The sequence below is a fragment of the Phascolarctos cinereus genome, unplaced genomic scaffold, assembly GCF_003287225.1.
Source record: "Phascolarctos cinereus isolate Bilbo 61053 unplaced genomic scaffold, phaCin_HiC Scaffold_1;HRSCAF=81, whole genome shotgun sequence".
Lineage (NCBI taxonomy): Eukaryota > Metazoa > Chordata > Mammalia > Diprotodontia > Phascolarctidae > Phascolarctos > Phascolarctos cinereus.
Window position 1 is genome coordinate 165318051 of NW_027555514.1, and position 6000 is coordinate 165324050.

Here is a 6000-nt window from a genome sequence, read left to right on the forward strand (position 1 = left end):
ACAAAGCAGAGAGCTCAGAATATGTTATTCCAGTAGACAAAGGAAATAGGCTTTTTATCAAGAAAAAACATTCAGTAAATGTAAGTATAATCCCACAGGTCAATAAATTCTAAAATTTTTAATTTTAAAATGTAAAATTTTAATGAAATAGAAGATTTCCAAATATTCCAGCTGAAAACACCAGAACTGTATAGAATTTAGAAGCTGAAGCACAGGAGCTAAGAGAAATATAAAAATGTAAACATGAACAAAAAATTAAAGGGCTAAACAAGAAAAAAATTGTTCACATTCTAATATGGGAAGATGATATATGCATCCACTCCAAACCCTATCACCATCAGGGGAAACAGAGAAAATCAAATTATACAAGGCATAGGCATAGTTCTGTTATCATCTTAAGAGAAGAATGGAAAGTGAAAGAAAGAGGAATATACTGGGGAGGAAGAGAAATTAAGTTTAAGAGAACTTATCTCACATACTCAGGGTGCACATATCATCTCTACAAACAAGGGAGAGAGAGGTGGGGAAAAGCGGACACTCATTCTCTTCTGAACTGGTCCAAAGAGTGAAGAACACACAAGCACAGAGTTGGGTATAGAAATATATTTTATTTAATGGGAGGGTCAGAAGGAAAAAGGGTAAGGGAAAATAGAATTAGAGGATGGGTTGATCAAGGGATGGACCACTTCAAAGCAAAACAAATTCTAACTCAGGACATACAAAAGTATTTATAGTTCTTTTCAAGGTTACAAAGAATGGAACTCTGAGAGACTGTCTATCAAGTAGGAAATAGTTGAACAACTTATAGTTTATAAATATGATGGAATACTATTGTATTCTAAGAAATGATGAAGGGTATGGTTTCAGAGAAAATTGGCAAGAATTATACAACTTGATGCCTATCAAAGTGAACAGAATGATGAAAAAACATATATATTAACAACAATATGGTAAAGAAAAACAATTTTGAAACAATTAGGAGCTCCAATGAGTGCAATGACCAACCAAAATTCTAGAAAACTAATGATGAAATATGCTACCTATTTCTTGCTAGAGAGATGAAGTACTTAGAAGTCAAAGTGATATATACATTTACATACACATACATACACACATACACACACACATATACGACATGGCCAGTGAGGTAATTTCTTTGTTTTGTTTGATTATATATGTTCATAACAGAGGTTTTGTTTTTCTTTCATTCTTAATTGGGGGAGAGCTGGGAAGGAAGGAGAGAAAACATATGTGTGTGTGTGTCTATATATACATACCCACATATATACACACACTCATATGTGTATATATAATGTGTATATACATGTGTGTGTGTGTGTGTGTGTGTGAGAGAGAGAGAGAGAGAGAGAGAGAGAGAGAGAGAGAGAGAGAGAGAGAGAGAGAGAGAAACCATGGAGAAAACAGAGAAAGAGGATGAGGGAAAATATCTGCTTGTAGATGATTTGTTCATAGGTGTTTTCAAGTCATTCTCTTTTTCTGGGTTTCTATCTTGAGCTTCCCTGTAACCACAATACCTCTTTAAGGCAAGGTTCTGTATTTGTTTGCCCATTATTACAGTCTACTTCTTGTCTTTGGACTTTATTAAGGTTGGGCTTTATGCACATCTGGGTGAAATGTCTGGCCTGAGCTTCTGTCCTCTTCAATCCTCCTGCTGCTTTCACAGCTCAGCCTAAGCATCTGTAAGCTCCTCCCAAAGTCATGTGCTCTTAGGGAAATTCAGCTCATTTCCCTTCTGATTTAGTCTCTGCAAGTTCAAGACCCTGGCTTGTCCCTGGTTGGGAATTTCAGTAGACTCCTGCTGGACTCAGCCACTATTTTTAAAGCTGAAATTTCAGAGTGATTGAACTACAGGATCCCTTTTGTCTGGGTTGTTAGCTGTGCTTAATCCGTTGCAGGCTTCCAACCTGAGCTCTAGGCTAGAAATATTCCTACTCTAATTTTGGGATCAAAGCTATATCAGCCACTGTTTGCTCCTGAAATTTGTGCTTTGTTTAGTATGTGGCTTGGGACAAACTAGCTATAGCTCCTTTGGAACCAATCCTCTTTGCTTTGGATTTGCAGCCCAGAATTGGGTAGGAAGTGACAGGACTATCAGATTGCACCCATTTCCACACCTTGTGTAATTCAGGAGTCTCCTAGGTATTCTTCCTGCACAGATGTGTCTTGCCTTGGTGACTAGTGTTTGCTCTTTATCATGCTGGGCAATGTGGTCCTGGGCAGATCACATTCCCCTATATCGGCAGACTCATTTGGCTGTCATCTTAAGCCTTCTTGACCTGTAAAAATGACTTTGTGGCTTTTTCTTGAATTTTCCAATTATATTTGGCCTTGTGTTTTTTCTAATTTTTTGTGGAGGAGGTTTGATGAGTGAGGTAAGCAGTATTTCCTTGTATACCACCATCTTGAACAAATTGTACTTCAAAGAACTTTGCTCATGGTTATTTTAGAAAGAAACACTAAGAAGATAATTTTGAGGGGTGAATCTGGAAAGAGAATGTGAAATTGTATAATTGTTAACTTTAATGTTTATTTAAGCCTAGGAGATTAGCTTGTTGTTGTTGTTGTTTTCACACAGAGAGACATGAGTAGCTCTTTATGGGGAAAGAGATTTATTCAGTTTAATAAATATGTAACATTTAATTGACTGGAGCAGGCACCACTGGTAATATTTTGGCTTAGGTCGTCATTATCATGTATTTGGACTATTACAATAGTTTACTTACAGTCTTTGCTCTTCACACTGTGGACAGAATCTCTCTCTCTCTCTCTCTGTCTCCCTCCCACCCCTCTGTTCTTCTCTCTCTGTCTCTCTCTCTCTCTCTGTCTCTCTCTGTCTCTCTCTGTCTCTCTACATATATATATATATATATATATATATATATATATATATATATATATACACACACACACACACACACATACCAGGAATTTTGCTAGACTCTTGGAATTAAAAGACAAATGTGAAAATGATCTATTGTCTCTAGGAGGTCACATTCTTTATAGGACAATATAATGTTAACTGAAATGTGTATAAAATTTTATGGTTTATAAACTATTTTACATAAATTCATTAATTTGATTACCACATCAACCTTTTCAGGTAGGCAAGACAAATGTTATTTTCCACACCACAGAGATGAAGAAACTGATGCACAGAATGACTTCCCCCTATAATAGATATCCGCTAAGCCACTTTTTAACTTTAGAATCTTAGAATGACAAAAGGCATTTATGGGGTATTCAAGGAGGTTTATCATCTGTGGTGTGAGGGCTTGCCTATCCTTTTTCAGGGCTACTCATCTACCTTTGGTTTCCACCTGTCACCCAACTCTCACCTATGGTTTTAAAAAGCTGTAGCATGTGCAGTGCCCACTTTCCAGTAAAACTGTCTTGGCAGACAAACTAAATGAGATTGACAGCAATCAATAGGCTTCAAATCCACCCATGAAATAGAGGGGTGTCTTCCCCAAACATATGAAGACTTTCCCCAGTAGAATGGGTAGATGAGAACAATTTATTCCAACAGCCATGAAGACAGCTGAAGCAAGTGCTGTGGAGTGCTTAGAACTTCGTCAGATATCAAAGATGCCAAGGTCACTCACTGTATCCTGGGCCATCACTAGTCATCTTGACTTTTGTCTTGCCTCTGGACTTCTCAATGACTCTGGAAAAGAGAGTGGGCTGATGACATTTTGCAACTCTATCTCTCTTAAATCTAATTCATGCACAAGTCAAGACATCTACCCTTATTGTAATTGGTGCTCTTTGAGGATGAAGAATGAACAACAAGAAGAATAACAGAAGATCTGAGTTAGAGGAGACCTCAGCAACCTTCTTGTCTAACATGTATCCTGCAAAAGAATCTCTTTTATGGCATACTTTAAAAGCAGTCATGCAGCTGGTTATGTCAGTACTACAATACCTGTAATTCCATCCCTGTGCTTATTCCCTTTGCCAACACAGACCATAATTCCTATCCTGTAGTAGATAGTCTTCCTGAGTTGCTGTGTCAAAACAAAATCCTCATCTGATAACAATACCTTGGATGAGCTTCTCATGATTCCTATGACAGAAACAGTCTTTTCTAGAGTCTGAATTCAAAACCTTTCCAGATTGTGTAGGACTTTAGAGACCTTGTGATATATTGATATCATCATGTAGAAATTAAGGCCATCTCATAATTGTCTTTTTTTTAAAAGTTAGACAATTAGGGTTAAGTGACTTTCCCAGAGTCACACAGCTAGGAAGTATTATGTGTCTGAGGCCAGATTAGAACTCAGGTCCTCCTAAATTCAGGGCTGGTGCTCTATCCATTACGCCACCTAGCTGACTCAATTGTCTTTTTTAAAATGTGTTATTGATTTTCATGGTGTGTCTGCCAAATGAGGTTAGTATTTGAATGTGTTTCACCATATATTACTTTCATCACATAGTTTGGGTATTTGTGAGTAATTAGTAAAAAATTAAAATATACATACAATTTGAATATTTCTTATAATTGAGTAGTTCATTTTTATGGTTCTAGCTGAATGGTTAATTTCAAAAACCATTGTTAAGTTTTTACTTTTAGGATCCTGGGAAGCTATTTAACAACCTATATTTGAATACTAATTGAAAGTACATAATCTTAGCAAGCATAGTTATCGCTTTTGGGATAATCCACTGTAACCAGAGGTGGTATAACCTCAGATTATATGTTCAATTGTTTCACTAGTTTCTCAGCATCTTCTACCCCTGTCATCAACCAAATGATCATTGTTATATCATTGAAATACTTGTGTGTCTGTGTGGGTTTGTGAGTGAATAATGCTACCTTGAATCCCTGTGTCATCCCCTTCCATTTCATCTGGCATTCCACACCTCTCTAATAAACTATACATGATGCTAAACACAATGATTGTATTACCCACAAATTAAACTGCAACTTCCTACCATAAAAACATGGCTAGGAAATAATATTCTTTATGGTATACTTTCATTTTTTTCCTACTTGATTTGTTTTCACATGTGCATATGTCAATATAACTGCATTGTATTTGTTGTCTTTTAATTTCACCCTCGAGTCTCAGAACACTTCATCAAAATTCTAGTGAAAAAAAACAATAAATCAAAAAGTTCCACATTATGTTCCTCTTCCCTCCCCCTGCTTCATTCCACTAAAATGATTACTTTTGTTTTAGATTGTAAAAACTTCATTTCTAGGAAATCATATATTTATATGTGTGCACACATGTTTGTAAGAATGAGAGCCAGAGCAAGAGAGAGAGCAAGAGAGAGGGAAGGAAGGAAAGAGAGAAACAGGAGAGAGAGAAAGAGAGAAATGTGATTCCCATCACAATTTTCCATCCAAAAAGTATCATATTATTTCATCAACATTATCTTTATCACACAAAAGATATTTTAAAGACTAATTCATGTCTTAGAAACAAAGTTTTTTTTTAATTATTTTATAACAATGAAAAATTTTCACTGTAGGACCCAAGATTAATTTACTAAAACTTTGCTAACAGCTGCCTCTATGTATAACCAAGATGCTTATTATTCATATTTTGAAAGATTATATCAGTGTGAGCTATTGCCACAGATTCACTCTCTGTACCATTTAAGTGTTCAACATAATGTACTGAAATATTAAAAATGAAATGTGTATGTTCTGTGGATTGCATAATATTCATTACTCTGATTAAACCAGCCTTCATTATACTTATTATTTTACTTGATTTGATCCATCCAGTTTTCTTTTTAATCTTATTTCACACATACAGATTACTTTAATACAGATAGCATTTTGAGAACACACACACACACACACACACACACACACACACACACACTACTTTTATAAAGAAAAAAGTCTGTTATTTAATCCAGTGTGCATATCATTTGCAAATGGAAGATAAGAGAGGACCAAAAACCATTGCTAATAAGACTAATGCATGTTTATCAGAAGGAGAATATTGACACCAATTTATTTTTAAA